Genomic DNA, 19265 nt, shown 5'->3' on the forward strand with positions numbered 1-19265 from the left:
AGCTGAGACACAGGCCATAGGCCGCTGTCACTTGTGTTTATCCAAAGCCCAAAAGAAGGGGTCTCAATGACAGGAACCTCCAGGTTTAACAAGCACCCACCCCGTGATCTTGCAGGTGCTCTGAGACCCACACGGGCAGAACAGGCCAACATTCTTCTTGGCCTCGGTCCCCATTCCCACTCTTCTGCCAGCTCACGGTTCAACCCCATGGAAACTGAGAAGGGGGTGGAGTACAGGCCAGAAGAAATGCGGGTGATGTGGTGCAGCCTGGCTTCCCAGCCCTGGGGACAGTCAGCCCTGATTACTTGCTCGTGTTGGCCAGAGACAGAGAGAGACAGTTGATGAGAGAGAGACTGAGGGATGAAGAAGGGGACAGGCCAGAGGTTCTCCAGGCTACTGTGTTCCCCAGGGGGCAGCTAGCAGTGTTTGGAGACAATCTGTGTTGTCACAACTGGGGAGGGGGTGCTACTGGCATCTAGTGGGTGGAGGCCAGGGATGCTGCTCAACTTCCCAAAGTGCCCAGGACGGCCCCACAGCAAAGAAGGATGCAGCCCCAAATGTCAGTATCGCTGGAGTCAAGACAGGGATAGGGAGACAGAACAGAGAAACAGCAAGTGACACAGACACAGACACAGGAACTGGCATCATTTGGGGAGAACAAAACCAGGAAGGAACTCAGGGTTGTGGCGGGGGGAGCGGTGAGGAAGGAAAGAACTGGAGAAGGAGGGATGGGGGAGAGATGGGAGTGAGGAAAAGAATTTGGTCCAAAGGCCCCATCGGATTCAAGTTCCATATTCAACAGACTAATGTTTCAAAGATTTAAATAATACTAAGAATGCCTGCTCTTCAACAGAATATATTATCTGTATCCAACCCAAAGGCTGGCAGAGTTCTGCCAGCAGCAGTGCAGGAGAAGGCAAATGAACTAACTTCAGCCACCGGTGGGCATAGGAGAAAAAGAGACCCAGGCAAACAGTGGGCTTCAATCACCCCTAGGAAAAAAAATTTTAAGTCATGTCTAATAGATAAGACTCTAGATGTTGAAAGGGTGTATTTGTCTGCTTCCAAAACCTTTCAGAGCACCCATTTCTGGTCCCAAACTAAGAAGACCCAGATACAACCCCAAGAACTCCCCAGATCTGGCCCCTTTGCAAAGCTCCAACATCCCCCAAGTACAGGGCTGAGCTCTTCGAGGTCTGGACTGTCCCCAGTACCAGATAGTTCCTGGGACAAGGCAGAGCCCAAAAAATATGAGTGGAATGTTTGCAATGGCTAAACTTGAACTCTTTGTAAGTCCAAGATCCTTCCAGCAGCCTCTGTCCCTCTCTGCCTTCACCTCCGCCTCTCTCTTTTCTCTGCTCCCCTGCTCTCCTCCAGCAACACTGGCTTCCATCCTGTCCCTCAGACCCACCAGGCACCCTCCTGCCCCAGGGCCTTTGCATGTTCTGTGCCCTCATGGCTCACTCCCTCCTCCCCTTCAGGCCTTTAAATTGCCACCTCCTCTCTTTCCCTTTCTACCTCCTTCCCATTCTTTGCTTTGTTTTCCCTGCAGCACTTACATCCTTCCCACTTGCTAAATAAGTCCCTCATTCATTTGTTTAATGTTTATCTCTAGATAGACTCCTGCAGTAAAAGACTGCAATATATATTTGTTGAATGAATAAATGCGCTTTAAGCCTCATAATGACTCTCTGTGATGGGGAATATCATTCACCCCATTTAAAGATGGGAAAACTGTAGCTCAGGGACCTGAAGTTGGTCACCCAAGATCACACATCCAAGAAGTGAAGTCAGGATTCTGACTACAAGCCAAGCCTCGGTGCAGGACAAGGGTCACAGCCACCCTCGGAGGAATGGCCCTGAGATGGACAACAATTGGCTAACCCTTCATGAACACTCACTGCTCGCCAGGCACAGTGCTGAGCACCCTGTAAATGGCCCTTCTTTTTTAAAAAAAAATTTTTAATAGGATAATTATTTATTTTATTTATTTATTTTGGCTGTACCGCACGGCATGCGGGATCCTAGTTCCCTGACCAGGGATGGAACCCACGCCCCTTGCAGTGGAAGCACAAAGTCTTAACCACTGGACCGCCAGGGAAGTCCCCAATATGGCCCTTCCTCTGATCCTCGTGATTGTGAGGAAACTGAGGCTCGGAGAGGTCATGCGACCTGCTCAAGGTCACGAAGCTAGCGAGTTCCACAGCCGGGTTCCAGCTTAGGCAGGTGGCCCAAGGTTTTCCTTCACAACCTGTGGCTATGGGGCCTCCCAGGCAAAGCCTTTCCCCAGAGTCCTGTTCTGTCCCTGGACCGGGACCTTGGGCAGGTTCCTTGCCCTGGGCCTGCTCACCTGGAAAGGGGGCCGTCTGGATTCTTCAAAGATCCTTCAATGATTCCCACACTGGAGATTTCGTAAGATTCACGTGCAGTTGGCAGCTCCCTTTCACATGGGTAAATATGGAGCTCTAGAGAGATGTGGTGTGGAATGTGGAAAGTTAGAGAGAGCTGGGTGCCAGTACCCGCTGGCCAGCCATACACTGTGGGACCTCCCTGAGGAGGGTGGACGCTTGGGCCCCCTCCTCAAAAGATGTCAAGGTCCTCTCTCAGGACCTTGGAAGGTGACCATATTTGAAGATATCAGATTAACCGAGATAATCAATTTCAAATAAGGTCATTAGGGTGGGCTCTAATCCAATATGACTTATGTCCTTATAAAAAGGGGAAATTTGGACATAAAGACACAAACAAAGGGAAGACAATGCAAAGACACAAGAAGAAGACGGCCATAAGTCAAGAAACACCTCAGGCCACCAGAAGCTGGGAGCGAGGCCTGGAGCCGTTTCTCCCTCTTTTCCCCCAAAGGGAGCCCCCCTCAGCACCTGGATTTTAGGCTCCCAGCCTCCTGAACTGTGAGAATAAATGTCTTTTCTTCCAGCCAGTCAGTTTGTGGTCATGTGTTACAGCAGCCCTAATCCAGTGGATACCCCAATAAATTTTGGGTTCTGCGGAAAGTGAAGAAAAAGAGAAGGGGGGTCACTGCATACGTGCTGAAATCACACACAGTCAGGGACTTCCCTGGCGGTCCAGGGGTTAGGACTCGGCGCTTCCACTGCAGGGGGTACAGGTTCGATCCCTGGTCGGGAACTAAGATCCCACATGCCACACGGCACAGCCAAAAAAAATAAAATAAAATAGAATTTACAGCATGAGAAAGAAATATTATTCACAAAAAAAAAAAAAAAAAAAAAAACACAGTCAACTTGACTCAAATTCTTGAGGCAAAGTCCTTGTTCTATTTGAACTTCAATTCTATCCTTGACTCCTGGCTGGATGGTTCCTGCACTCTGTTCTCAGAAATTCTCTTGGCTTTTATCTCTAGATTCACTCTTCTGATTCTTCATGGTTTCCCATTAAGACACAAGGCAGGGACTAACCTGGTGGTGCAGTGGTTAAGAATCCGCCTGCCAATGCAGGGACACGGGTTCGAGCCCTGGTCTGGGAAGATCCCACATGCCTCGGAGCAACTAAGCCCATGAACCACAACTACTGAGCCTGCGCTCTAGAGCCTGCAAGCCACAACTACTGAGCCCATGCACCACAACTACTGAGCCTGCACTCTAGAGCCCACAAGCCACAACTACTGAGCCCACGTGCCACAACTACTGCAGCCCATGTGCCTAGAGCCTGTGCTCTGCAACAAGAGAAGCCACCACAATGAGAAGCCTGCGCACCACAATGAAGAGTAGCCTCCGCTCGACACAACTAGAGAAAGCCCACGCGCAGCAACGAAAACCCAACGCAGCCAAACAAATAAATAAATAAAAATTTTAAATCCCTTAAAAAAAAAAAAGACATAAGGCAAGGTGTCTGATCACAAGCGACTTATGGAACATGACTTACTCGATTTATTCTTGCCCAGATACTGGAGATGCTTTAATAACAACAAAAAACTGTTCATAAATAGGGATGGGTGCCTTATCAAGCACATTAAAAGGATTCGGTACCTACCCTTCAGGGAAGGGCAGCTAAAACCTTGATATGGATTGGCCTAAAGAAAAATAATCAGACAAAATACAAGAACAAGAGGGACGACGAATAGGAATTTCACTTCACGCAACTTAATTTTTATTTATTTATTTATTTTTTTTGCGGTACGCGGGCCTCTCACTGTTGTGGCCTCTCCCGTTGCAGAGCACAGGCTCCGGACGCGCAGGCTCAGCGGCCACGCCTCACGGGCCCAGCCGCTCCGTGGCATGGGGGATCTTCCCAGACCGGGGCACGAACCCGTGTCTCCTGCATCAGCAGGCGGACTCTCAACCACTGCGCCACCAGGGAAGCCCACACAACTTAATTTTAAGAAAAGCATGGTTATCTCAATAAATGAAGCTAAAGTTTCTCCTGGACCCCAGAACTCGAACCATATTTATAAGTATATAATTCAGCTACCATTTAGTTTAAATGGCCCTGTTGGGCTAGCTTGGGAAATGTTATTATTTTACTATTTTCTGCAGAGAAAATAATTTCCAATTTACCTATCAAACAATTGATGGGCTGTTAAAATACAACCCATTTAAAAATTGAGTTAACATATAAAATACTGCTTTATGCCATAATAAAAATATTAGTACTTTCAGGTTTTTTAAAAATTATATCAATGTAGAGTAGTAATAGGTTTTATCCACCCCCCCAAATGTTACATTTAATATTGTTGATTTTGAAGGGTTTTTTTAAACATTAAAGAGTAACCATCTTGATTTTTATCTTCTCTTTCCTTTCATCCATTGATAACAAATCTTGTTACAATTTTCTTCCTTCAGTTTTACTCTGCCTGTGCTTTTTCCCTTGGGATTCCTTAGGAATCAAGGTTTGCATTCTAAAAACTCACAGTATTTTGCAGAATCAAAATACTGAGACCTTGAGAGCTAAACGGGATCTTAGAAACAGCTGAGTCAAACAAATGTTAATTGGACACAGTAGATATCACTGAATATTTGATAAATGGACCACCCATAGGTTACAAAGCACAAAGCTGAACTGCTGCCATTGACTCTGGGAAAGCATTCCAACATGTTTTCTAAAACAGAGAAAGCCAAGGAGAAGAATACACCTAAATTGTTTTGAAAGGCTGGGTTTCAAATGTGGAATAATGGAGCTATGTGTTTGTAAACACAGCTATTTAAAAGAATGTAAGCTGCCTGCCAATGCAAGGGACACGGGTTCGAGCCCTGATCCGGGAAGATCCGACATGCCCTGAAGCAACTAAGCCCATGCGCCACAACTACTGAAGCCCGCACCCCTAAAGCCTGTGCTCCGCAACAAGAGAAGCCACCGAAGACCCAATGCAGCCCAAAATAAATAAATAAATAATAAAATTTTAAAAATTAAAGAATGTATGACTTATCTTGCCATTAAAATACCATGCAAACTTGGAAAGCTGAGCTTTGTCAGCTAAAACTAGTAAACAGAAGAGCGCAAATGAAATCATTTCTAACTGAATTCGTTGTTTATGATGATGATACTGTTGGGGTTTTTTTGGTTGTTTGTTTTGTTTTGTTTTTGGCCGCACCACATGGCTTGTGGGGTCTTAGTTCCCCGACCAGGGATCGAACCCAGGCCCTTGGCAGTGAAAGCACAGAGTCCTAACCACTAGACCACCAGGGAATCCCCAGATACTATTTATTGTTTGGAACCAACACAGTCTTGATCATGTTTCTTTCCGGAAGGACTCCCCTCTAGAGCTCTCGTTGGAGATGAGGGACAGCTATTATAATTAGATGCTAGAGAAGTTACAACAAGAAGCTAACATTTACTGAGTGTTGATAATGTGCTAGCTCTTGCAATAAGCAAGTTGTACATAGTCTCTCATTTAATCTTTCCAAGAACTCTATGAGGTCATGCATTTAATAGGCCTAAATTCAGTTACAAGTAACAGAGACCCAAAATGACAGTGGCCTAAATAAGATAGAAGTTTACTTTTCTGTGACATAAAAATCTGTTATGGAGTGGTCCAGGGCTGGTGTGGCAGCTCCACGGTATCAGAGAAACAACTTTCTTCTGTCTTGTCCATCTACTATGCATGCCCTCCACTCTCCATTCCTAAAACGACTTCACGTTCCAGACGGCTGCTCCATCTCCAGCCATTGCACCTGCCGTCCAGCTCAGGGGAAGGAGGAAAGGGGAGGAGAATGGCAACAGCGCATCCCAGAAGTTCCCCACATCACTTACACCCTATTGGTGAACTTGGTCACAAGGCTAAACATAGCTGCAAAGGAAACTGAGAAATGTAGTCTTCATTTGGCATAGCCCCGGCTAAAATTCAGGGGAGAAACGATCTTAGGGGAAAATGAGCAGTCTTTGCCACAGGTAGGATATTCTTGTGAATCCTCTTTCACAGATGAGAAAACTTAGAAGTTAGTAACTTGACCAAGGTCACAGCATTAATAGGTGATAAGCTAGGATTTGCAAAATCCTATTTTGTGACACTTCTTCTCATGTACCTGGCAATGGTAAGGTATTAGTTACTAACTCTACTATGTTGCTCAGAAGAGAGAAGTTAAACAAACACAGTACATTTAGGATTTTACTCTGTTACACTCAAATCACTGCTTATTTTATCAATCAGAAATTTTTAAAGTGCAGCTATCCCCATGACAGAGAGTACTGAACAGACTAACAAAAAATAGGGTTTCCCCCTTCTCCAGGGTATGTGGGTAAAAGAGCCAGCCCCACTCATGCCCCAGAGGGTTTATGAGCAGCAGGTCAGCGTTCTCTCTCTCCGGGGCTCACTGTGGCTCTGGCTGCAGCATCTTACACCCTTCACAAAAATGAACCCAAATGGATCATACACCTAAAATGTAAAATGTAAAACTCTTAAAACTCCTAGAAGATAACACAGGAGAAAACCTAGATAGGTGATCTTGGGCATAGTAATAACTTTTAAAATATAACACCAAAGGCACAATCCATGAAAGAAATAATTGATAAGCTGGACTTCATTAAAATTAAAAACTTCTGCTCTGCAAAAGACAGTGCCAAGAGAATTAGAAGACAAGCCACAGATTGGGAGAAACTGTTTGCAAATGACACATCTGATAAAGGTCTGTTACCCAAAATACACAGAGAACTCCTAAAACTCAACAATAAGGAAATAAATAACCTTATTAAAAAATGGGCCAGGACTTCCCTGGTGACACAGAGGTTAAGGATCTGCCTGCCACTGCAGGGGACATGGGTTCAATCCCTGGTCCGGGAAGATCCCACATGCCACGGAGCAACTAAACCCGTGAGCCACAACTACTGAGCCCACGTGTCACAACTACTTAAGCTCACGTGCCTAGAGCCCGTGCTCCACAGCAAGAGAAGCCACCACAATGAGAAGCCCACGCACCATAACGAAGAGTAGCCCCTGCTCGCCGCATCTAGAGAAAGCCTGCGAGCAGCAACAAAAACCAAATGCAGCCAAAAATAAATAAATAAATTTATATTTAAAAAATGGGCCAAAGACCTTAATAGACACCTCACCAAAGAAGAAACACAGATGGCAAATAAGCATATGAAAAAATACTCCACATCATATGTCATCAGGGAAATGCAAATTACAACAACAGTGAATACCATTTCATACTTACTTAAATGGCCAAGATCTGAAATACTGACAACATCAAATGCTGGTGAGGATGTGGAGCAACAGGAACTCTCATACATTGTTGGTGGGAATGCAAAATGGTACAGCTACTTTGGAAGACAGTCTGGTGGTTTCTTACAAAACTGAACATACTCTTACCATACAATATCCAGCAATCTTGCTCCTTGGTATTTACCCAAAGGAGCTAAACACTTAGATCCCCACAAAAACCTGAACGTGCATGTTTACAGTAGCTTTATTCATAAGCTGTGGTACATCCGGACAATAGAATATTATTCAGCACTAAAAAGAAATGATCTACCAAGCCATGAAAAGACATGGAGAAATCTTAAATGCATATTATTAAGTGAAAGGAGCCAGTCTGAAAAGGCTATGTACTATATGATTCTAACTATATGACGTTCTGGAAAAAGCAAAATTAGGGAGACAGTAAAAAGATCAGTGTTTTCCAGGGATTGTGGTGGAAGGAGGAATGAATAGCTGGAGCACAGGGGATTTGGGGGGCAGCAAAATACTCTGTATGATACTATATTCTTATGTCCAAATCCATAGAATATACACCACCAGATGAACCCTAATGTAAACTATAGACTTTGGACAATTATGATGTGTCAGTCTAAGTTCATAAGATGTACCACTCTGTAGGGGATGTTGATAATGGGAAAGGCTACCTGGTGGGGGGCGGGTATAATATGGGAATCTCTGTACTTCCTCTCAATTTTGCTTACCTAAAACTGCCCTTTAAAAAGTCTTAAAATGGAGTCAAGGAACCTCCTAAAATATATCTATCTATATGTATGTTTCCAGGGTCAAAGGCTCTATGCCAAGCTCTGACCCCCATTAAATTATAAAATATCAATGGTCTATCGATGGCTCTCAAACCTCAATGTGCCACAGACATAGAGAACAAACGTACAGATACCAAGGGGAAAAGTGGGGATGGGATAAAGTGGGAGATTGAGATTGACGTATATACACTATTGATACTACGTATAAAATAGATAACTAATGAGAACCTACTGTATAGCACGGGGAACTCTACTCACTGCTCTGTGGTGACCTAATGGGAAGGAAATCCAAAAAGGAGTGGATATATGTATGCGTATAGCTGGTTTACTCTACTGTACAGTAGAAACTACCACAACATTGTAAAGCAACTACACTCTAATAAAAATTAAAAACAAAAACACACTTCAATGTGCATCAGAATCACCCAAGGAGCATGTTAAAATTCTAGCTATTCAGCACTCCTGCCCACCACCTCCCCCCAGCAAGGTCTGATTCAGGGGGATTGGGATGTACCCTGGATCTTTACTATTAAATCTCCCACCAGCTGACACCGATGCAGGTTCAAGGGCCACATTTTAAGAAATACGGCCCCAAAGGCTTCCTTGATCCTTGTAAGGATCTTGACCTAAGGGTCTTTCTAGCATTGACCAAGCAGACCTCCCGTGGGGCAGGGTGCAGGGTCGACCGCGCCCTCTCCACCCCTGGGGCTGGAGCCCAGTGTCAGCGGGAGGGGCTGCAAGGGACAGCTGCCATGTGGGCCAGAGGCCTCTAGATGGCAGTGCTTAGCCAGAAACAGAGCCAGCTGATGGTCCAGGGACCCCCCGCAGGGGGAAGGAGCCTGGGGCCACTGCTCTACAACCTTCCCCAAATGGCTCACACAGGGTGGACCAGGCAAGGAGCCGGAACACTGATACGTATGCAACTGAGCGATGAATGAATGAATGATAATTTGAGGGTCTGACATCATCAATAATGATAGTAGCTCACATTTACTGAAAACTAGCTACCAGGCACTGTTCTAGCCAAATTAAGATCATGCTGCATACATTTCCCATTATATTATGAGCATTTCCCCACTTCTTGAAATAGTCAAGAGCATGCTTTATAAAGACTTCATAATTTTCCACCTAGTGAAACTAATAAGATGTGTTTATCAGTCCCCTATCACTAGGTTTTTATATTATTTCTTTGTGTCTTCTATTCCATATAATACTACACTTCATATTATTGCAGTTTCCACAACTCTGATTATTCCCCTCTTGGGGTAAATGTTTAGAAGTGGAATTATAGGATCAAAAGCTAGGACCGGGCTTCCCTGGTGGCGCAGTGGTTGGGAGTCCTCCCGCCAATGCAGGGGACACGGGTTCGGGCCCTGGTCTGGGAAGATCCCACATGCCGCGGAGCAACGAAGCCCGTGCACCACAACTACTGAAGCCCGCGTGCCTACAGCCCACAAGCCGCAGCTGGAGAAAGCCCGTGTGCAGCAACGGGGACACAATGCAGCCAAAAATAAATAAATAAAATAAATAATAAATGTTAAAAAATTAAAAAAAAAAAAGCTAGGACCATTTTTAAAGATCTTGATACAGATGGCCAACTAATTTTTTGGAATATTGGAAGTTTGCCTTCTCAGGAACAACATGTATGAAGGTACATCATCCCGGACTTCCCAGTGCTGAGTAATATCCACTTACCATTTCAAAACTGTATTCAAAACTCAGTATCTCAAAAAGAAAAACAAAAAAAAAACCCTCAGTATCTCTTTTTAAAATTTGGATTTCACAAAGTAAGGTTGAACTTTCTATTCATATATTGATTTGTCATTTGCATTTCTGCCTGTGAATTCCCTGTCCCTATTTTTCCTTTTTGGTGTATTACATGTCACAGTCCCATTTTCCTTTCAATTTTGTTCATATTGGTGATGAACAAGAGTTTAAATTTATGCTCACAATTTTTTATTTTTAAAAAATATTGTCCATTTCTTTACGCTTATAAGGTTAAGCATTCACAAACATTTTCCTTGTTTATGTTTTACATTTAACTTTTTAATCTCTCAAAATATCTGAGAGCATGAGATGATGCGATAACAATTTTTCCCCCAAATATTGTTTTCCCTGACACCACTTGTTGGCTAATCCATCCCTTCCATCATTTGTGCTATTTTCTGATGGAATACCAAGTATATTTTCTGGAGTATCTATCCTGTTTCATTGTGCCAACACCTAACTTTTTTTTTTTTTTTTTTTTTGCCGTGCCCCCAGTGCCTCCCAGCTTGCTGGATCTTAGTTCCCCAACCAGGGATCGAACCCACGCCCTCAGCAGTGAAAGTGCAGAGTCCTAACCACTGGACCACCAGGGAATTCCCAACACCTAACTTTTAATTATTACCATTTTTTAAGTTTTAAATTCTTTATTTCAAAATTTCCTTAGCTAATCTCAGTTGTGAATTCTTTCAGCTGAACTTAAATAGCAATATTTCTGATGCGTTTCCAAAAATCCCTTCAGGCTTTTATGAGAACTATAAATTCAACTTTGTACCATAAATTCAAAGTTAATTTGGCAAGGTTCAACCTTCAAGTGTGGAGACAATATGGGAAAATGGGTGCTTGCAGACATTGCTGGGGGTAGTATAAAATGGGCTTTTAAAAAAATCTTTATTGGAGTATAATTGCTTTACAACGTTGTGTTAGTTTCTGCTGTACAACGAAGTGAATCAGCTAGACGTATACATACATCCCCATATCCCCTCCCTCTTGCGTCTCCCTCCCACCCTCCCTTTCCCACCCCTCTAGGTGGTCACAAAGCATCAAGCTGATCTCCCTGTGCTATGCAGCAGCTTCCCACTAGCCATCCATTTTACATTTGGTAGTGTATATATGTCAATGCTACTCTCTCACTTCGTCCCAGCTTCCCCTTCCCCCCTGTGTCCTCAAGTCTGCTCTCTATGTCTGCATCTTTATTCCTGCCCTGCCCCTAGGTTCATTAGTACCGTTTTTTTAGATTCCATATATGTGCATTAATATACGGTATTTGTTTTTCTGTTTCTGACTTACTTCACTCTGTATGACAGACTCTAGGTCCATCCACCTCATTACAAATAACTCAATTTTGTTCATTTTTATGGCTGACTAATATTCCATCGTATATGCGTGCCACATCTTCTTTATCCATTCATCTGTTGATGGACACTTAGGTTGCTTCCATGTCCTGGCTATTGTAAATAATGCTGCAGTGAACACTGTGGTACATGTATCTTTTTGAATTATGGTAAACTGGCCTTTTGAGAAGAAGATTTGACAGTCTCCATCCAACTCTTAAACGTATGTATGCTTTGACCCAGAATTTCTATTTCTTGGTATCTAGAAATCTCACACATATACACAAAAGAATCACTGCAGCACTTTTTGCAATAGACTACAGGGAAATAAACTAAATGACATCACAGAGATGGGCTAATAAATTATGGGATGGCCAAACTCTGAAATACTAGCAGCAGGCTGGTCTGCATGTGGAGAGATCTGTTTTTTCCTTCCTTTTTTTTTTTTTTTTTGGCCATGCCACGCGGCTTGAGGGATCTTAGTTCCCCAACCAGGGATTGAACCCAGGCCCTCTGCAGTGAATGCACGAGTCCCAACCACTGGACCACCAGGGAATTCCCAAGGAGGTCCTTGATTTAATATTAAGTGAAGAAAAGCAAACTGCCAAACAAATGCCTACAATATAATTCCTTTTTTTTTTTTTATAATGATAAATGGTCTAGAGCAGAGGTCAGCTTTCTGTAAAGGACCAGAGAGTAAACATTTTGGGCTTTGTGAACCATAAGGTCACAACTATTAAACTCTGCAAATGCAGCCCTAGACCATATGTAAGCAAACGAATGTAAATAACACTTTATTCACAAAACCAGGCAGGGGTAGAATTTGGCCCTGAGGCTATATACAGGCTGTAGTTACTGATTCCTGGTCCAGAAAGATAGATACCAAAATAATGTCAAAACTATTGCCTCTGCGATAAAAGTGGGAGGGGGTAGAGGGGGGTTCTTAGGGAAAAAGAGGACTGCAGGATCTGGTGGCAGACTCCCTGGACCCAAATCCTGACTCCAGGGTCCCTGGGCCCATTCATCAGCACCCCTCACCACCAGGAATCCCCAAGACAAGCCTGCCCTAGGGGTTTGAGGGACCAAGGGGGCTATTAACTCTATCTGCTATGGGTGAGGACCCTTCCTTTTTGGGGGGGGCTATGCCACGCGGCTTGTGGGATCTTAGTTCCCTACCCAGGATCAAACCTGTCCCCACCCCCGGCAGTGCTAATGTGAAGCCTCAACCACTGGACCGCCAGGGAATTCCACCTTCCATAGTATATTTACCTTCCATAATATATTTATCCATTCTATCACAGTAAAAAAAAAAAAAACCACTTCTATAGTGCTTACTAAATGGCAAATGCTACTATGAGAACTTTCGATTATTAAGTCATTAACTCCATTTAAGCCTCATAACAACAACTTATCCACATTTTAGATGAAGAAACTGAGGCACAGAGCAGTTAAGTGGGTTTGCTCAAGGTCACACAGCTCATCAGTGGTGGAGCCAGGATATTCAAATCCTGTGTCCAGAGATTGTACATCAGCATTACTTTTTTTAGTCCTGCTGTGTTGTTCTGTTTCTTTAAATAGTGTGCCAGCCATTCTAATAAAGAATTCCATTTTTATACTGAAGAAAAGGCATGATTGAGTGGAAAAGAAGCTATTCTCTCTCTTTATGCTGAGACCACGAAACATCACCATTTAACTGGAGTGAATATAAAACAAAGTTAAACACATAAAATGATCCGGAATGACACACTCCCCACCAGATCACAAGTTCCATGGCAACAAGGATTGTGCCTTGATCAGGTAAAGGAAAATCACACAGACGGAGTCTGGACTAGAGAGATGAAATTCCAAGTTTGAGTGCCAGCTGGGTATCCTCAGACAAGTCACTCAGGCTTTCTGAGCAGCAGCTTCTCCATTGGCAAAACAGACACATACACATGCCTTAGGGGTTGCAATAATCTTGCAATGGGATATACGCACGTAAAGCACCCAAGAGACAGTGGAGAAATGGGGTTACCAGCACAACTGGCCTTTCATCTCCCTGTGGGCACAGCACAAATTCCTGCAGGATTGGTGGACTTCCTGTTTGTTTTGGCCAAAAAGCCCAAGCCTGCTTTGCTCACAGCCATGTGTTTGTCTCCTGCACAGGCTAATGGAAGGATTACAGCCACAGCTGGGACTAGGAAGGACTTCTGAGGCAAAGCCCTGGAGGGCAGACCCGAGACACCACCAGAACCCTGGCACAGTCTGGGGATGGGAGGGAGTTTGCGGGGGCGGGGTTGGGGGGGAGGCAGGTGGTCCAGGAGCAGGGACTAAACCCCGAGAATAAGTAAGTGCGAGTTACAGTTCATGGATTCCTGAGTATCCCAACCCAGGACCCCAAATCCAGGGCCGGTGAGAGAGCCCATTTTAGAGGTGAGCAAGGTGACGAGCCTGAAGGAGCCTGGAAAGGCATCCACCCATTCTCCCAGGTGCCCTGACCCAAGGAAGGCCAAAGCCATCCCCACCCACAGAAGGTGCTCAGTTGAGCCAACAGCCTGTGTTGAACTCAAACTTCCTTAAACCGTTGTGCACTCTGCAATTCACCTTCGTCCTGGGGATGCCAGCTTCACGCATGGATCTGACCCCGTCAGCATCTGAGTGGACCACCCCCAACAAACAGGACTTCATGGAATTTTCAGTCACCACCCCCAACAAACAGGACTTCATGGAATTTTCAGTCACCACCCCCAACAAACAGCACTTCATGGAATTTTCAGTCAGCCTAGGGTACTGTTACCCAGTTTGACAATGAAGGCCCAGACCAAAGTTCAACAGAATTAGGGAGTGAGGTCCTGGCAGTGTGGGTCCCTCCAAAATAGTCCGGCAGTTGGACTGGGCACTGGGAGGTGGTGCAAGGTGGGAGGGGGCTTGGGGCTGTGTCCTTAGGGGAAAAGAGGAGCACTGCGGGATCTGGCGGAAGGCTCCCTGGGCTCAAATCCGGACACCAGGGTCGCTGGGCCCATTCATCAGCACCCACTCAGCACCAGGAATCCCCGGTACAAGCCCTGCCCTAGGAGGACTGTCCCTTTAAGGCTCTGGTGTGCGGGCCCAGCCATTTTCAAGGAGCTGACCCTGGCTGTTTTTCAACCTTCCAAACTCCAGGCCCAAACAGGAAGTGAGTCCCTGCAGGAGAATGCCAGGCTCCCAGCCTTAAGGGGATATTCACGGACGACCCTAGGTGCCCCCGGGGGAGGGGTGGGGGCCCAGGACTTTGCGGGGTGCATGGCTCTGCGGGTGAGGGAAAACGATTTCAGCATCTGCTTGCATCACTGAATGGTGTGTCTGAAGGAAGTTCTCAAACTCAATCCAAGTTTGTCCAGTTGACCAGGTCATGCAGCTCACATGGGCATCCTCCAGTCCCTGGCCAGGCCCCCAAAACAAGAAATTGTTGCCTATAACCCCAGGAGGTAGTTAACCAGTGTCATCCCTATTTTGAATGAGGAAACTGAGGCTCAGGTTAAGGTAACCTGCTCAAGGTCCCAATCCTCTTGAATTTGAACCCGAGCTTCAGCTAGACAAGGAATGCTCACAAGTACATTCTAGACAGGGCAGATGCAGACAGATACGGGTTCAGCTCCTGGTTTGGGCAACCCCTTAACCTTTCAGTGCCTCTGTCTTCTCATATGTAAAATGGGGATCCCCTCATCCCATCAAATATGGTTAAGGATGTCCACCCGGTGACAGACACAATGACAGTGAATAACACACATGGCCTCCAGGAAAAGCAGACACAACGCAAAAGTAAACCAGTAAATAAAATCACGACAGGATGAGAAACAAGGGGCATAGAGGATGATGGGGGGGGGGGAGGGTCCTATGAGATGACATGGAAGACGAACCAAAAAGAATAAAGTGACAGCCTTCTCAACAGTGGGTGAAAGGGCACCCCAGGGGGCAGACATAAATCAAAAGAATTCCAGTATTTGCACAACTTGGAGCAAATGTTCACAAGGAGAGGCCTTTGGGGAAGGTTCCAGTGGGGTGGCCCCCGAGCCCTGCTAGGTCATGCCCAAGAAGGGAAACCCTCATCGCTGGCACCTGCTGAGAACACCAGCTGAGGTGACAGCTGACCCCAGCCTCAGACGGGGCCACCTCGGCGCCCAGGGCCTGGAAATAACTCCCTCGGCCTTCAGGCACCCCACCCCTGCCTGCCGTGAGCCTGTACCAGCGGTGACCCCGCTGGTCGCCTACCTAAGCCGGGACATCTGGAGGGGCGCCCACTATGTGGGGTCGCGGGCAGCCGCTAGGCGCGCAGAGACAGCCGATTTAAAACGGGTTTCATTGGGCAGCTTAGTGTCCGGGACGTGATGTCCCAGGACGTCGAGTCCCAGGCGGCTCCGCGGAGCCCACCTGCCGCGCTCGTGCTGTCCTTGGGTGGAGGCCCAGGCCTTCCCTTCGAGGCGGGTCCGTCGTCCCGGTGCCTCTCCCCGACGACCTCGGCGGCCCCTCCTCCCCCAGAGCGCCCTCCTCTGGCCCGGGTGCCTCAGCGTCCCCCGCTGTCACCACTTTCCATCCTCAGGACAGCCGCTCTGGCTCCCCTGGAGAAAGGGACAACGCTCTCTTGCGGCCCCGGTACCAGGATTAAGAACTCGGTGCTCACCGTGAGGCGTGTATCCTTCCGTGTAAGGCGAGTATCCTTTCGTGTAAGGCGAGTATCCTTCCGTGTGAGGCGGATATGCTTCCGTGTGAGGCGGATATGCTTCCGTGTGAGGCATCACACCATTTCATCCTCCCTTACAGACGGGGAGAGCAAGGCAGAGTGGCCAACACTTGCCCAGGTGGGTGGGTGACTATACCCACAAGGCTCCATGTCGTCCGAGCACAGTGGCTAGCGCAGCCCCGAGGGCTCCCCAGGAGCCCGCTGCGCACCCAGCCCTGCACAGGGCAGTGGCCACAATGCCAGGCACCCAAGCTCCACTCTCATCCGGAAAATGGAGCTAGCAGGTATCTTCACCCTTTTTCATTACAATATTCATTACTAATACAAGGTACAGGTCTGTACAGGTTGGCAAAGGAAGAGCTCCAACTTATTTTTTTATAAATTTATTTATTTATGGCTGCATTGGGTCTTCGTTTCTGTGTGTGGGCTTTTCTCTAGTTGCAAGGAGCAAGGACTACTCTTCCTTGCACTGTGTGGGCTTCTCATTGCGGTGGCTTCTCTTGTCGCGGAACACGGGCTCTAGGCGCGCAGGCTCAGTAGTTGTGGCTCACGGGCTCTATAGAGCGCAGGCTCAGTAGTTGTGGCGCACGGGCTTAGTTGCTCCACGGCACGTGGGATCTTCCTGGACCATAGATCGAACCCATGTCCCCGTGCATTGGCAGGCGGATTCTTAACCATTGCACCACCAGGGAAGCCCTCCAACTTATTTTAACTGAAAACAAAAAGTGCAGTTGAGAGTGTATGTGACCCTTTTTGTATAGTTTTTCAGGAATACGTATATTTAAGTACATGTACAGAAATTCTTTCTAAAGTGCGCCCAGTAACTCTTGACAAAGTAGGGAGACTGGGGGTCTGCACCCCACCCTGATTTCCTGCAACGGGGAACTGCTCCTTGAAACAGGATTCCAAGCTGAGTAAATGCAATGGCTGGCACGCTCTGGGACCAAGGTCCTTCATTTCCTGCTGTGCCCATCAGCCCCGGCCTTGGCCCAGCTTCCCTCAGAGGCAGAAGGCCGCACAACTCCAGGCTCAACTCCACACACGACAACATCCCAGAGGAGACAGCTCAGGAAGACTTGTCACCTTGAACTTTTCCGTACAATTTTCCCAAGTGCATGTGTTACCAATAAAATTTTTAAAATGTAGAGATAACCAGGTAGTAGGACTTAGGACCCACTTTTATTTAATTTGCCTTCTTTTAAAAACAGAAACCCTGTCCCCACCCCAGACCTTTGGATTCTGTATGTAGGTGGGGAGTCCAGGAATCTGTATTTTTAAACCTTTCCCAAGGTGACAGTCCCGCCAGGTGCAGGAGAGTCATCTCCTGGGGCAAGACTGCTGGGTCACTCCTGGTGAGTCATGATTCACAGCGCCCTGGGGCCTTGTGGGTGCAAACTTCCCCCTGCCACGCCCAGTAAAACAGCCTGCCCCAGAATAATGTCCAGACTTCCTGAAGGCCTAAGGGACTGAAGGTGGCTGGGCAGGCAGCTAAGGGGAGCGGCGGGGTACAGGACCAGCTGCCCTCAGCCTCAGGGCTGGCCTGAGAGCCCGGTGCCACTGGCCACCTGCCCAATAAACAATCTGGAAAGGGCCAAAGCACCATTCCCCTCTGGATTCTCTGAAGAACCCACCAGAGGTCCTTGGACAGTTGTCTGTCACTAGAGGAGCTTGAAAAATGCTAGTGCCTGGGTCCCACCCCAAGGAGTCTCATCTAGTGTGTCTGGGGTACACCTGACCATGGCTGATTCTAATGTGCAGGTAAGTTGAGAACCACGGAATTGGAGAGGAGACGAAATAGCGAAAGGAGCTGGAGTCGAGCGTAGAACCCAGGAGAGATCCTTCTCACACTCTAAGGGGATTTTATCCAGCCAGATGGACAATGGAGGGGACCATATTGAGCAGCTCCTGGGTGTGCTTCCCACGTGCAGCTGTCGTCCCAGGCATCTTCACCTCACCTCGGACAGGAGACAGCGCTCACCTCACTGACCACCATACCCTGGTTCTTGACAGACTGTGAAGGTCCACAGGGAAAAAGAGGGACTTTTCATGAAAATCTAGAAAACTTCAAGCCACCTTTATCTACTCACTCATTCAAGAAATGTCCAAGTTCCTACACTTTGTGCCAGGCGCTGATATCCAGAGCTCCCAGGTTTTCAAACTGGGTGGGAAATCAGTGTAGTAGTTCACAGACAGCATACTGTTTAGAGAAATAGCAAGAAACCATAAAGTCAAGTGCACCACACACAAAAAGGTAACAATTCTCTACAACTTGTTTCAGTTGTGGGGGGGGGTGTGTGTGCATGTGTGTCCACACTAGGTCTTCAAGGGAAAGGTGTTTCTTACTGTGGATCACAGTCCAAATGCTCGAGAAACACTGAGATGGGCAAGAGACAAGCCTTAACGTACCAAATATAATTGTGTAAGCAAACACAGTTCTGTAGACATTTATGTTAACCCAAGAAGCCCCAAACAGCACATCAGAACTTCGTGGTAGTTACAAACTTCTAGATACACCTTGAAATCAACACTGCCTTTGTGGTCGTGAGACTCACTGTAGAAGAGATGGGTGAAAAAAGCAATCAGCCTCCTCCATGATTTGATCAATGGTCTCCTCTCCCCCAGGAATTTCAGCCCAGCATCACCACCACCCCTAAGGAACAGATACCAATGGCCTGAGAATCCTTCCACAAATCCCAAAGGTACAGTGGCACATACCTTGGTGGACTTACGGGGGTCATCTGGATTAGGAGCCCACCGGGGCCCGGGGGGCTGAAAGCACCCCAGGGAAACCAGTGGGGGCGGGCTGCCCCAGCACCCCCAGCCCTTCTTCCTCAGGCTGCACACCTGCTGAGCCTTCCTCATTGCTGCAGCTGGATAAAGCCTAGGACTCCTGGCGCTCTCAATGACAGCTCCATGAACGATCGGAACCCTAAACACTTCAGGTAGCTCAAAGCACACACCCACCAGATCCGCAGCAGAGGACTACCCCAGCCCTACCAAGCGCCGCTGTGCTGCAACAAAGCACAACCGGGACT

This window comes from Globicephala melas, chromosome 15 (genome assembly GCF_963455315.2).
Source record: "Globicephala melas chromosome 15, mGloMel1.2, whole genome shotgun sequence".
NCBI classification, from domain to species: Eukaryota; Metazoa; Chordata; class Mammalia; order Artiodactyla; family Delphinidae; genus Globicephala; species Globicephala melas.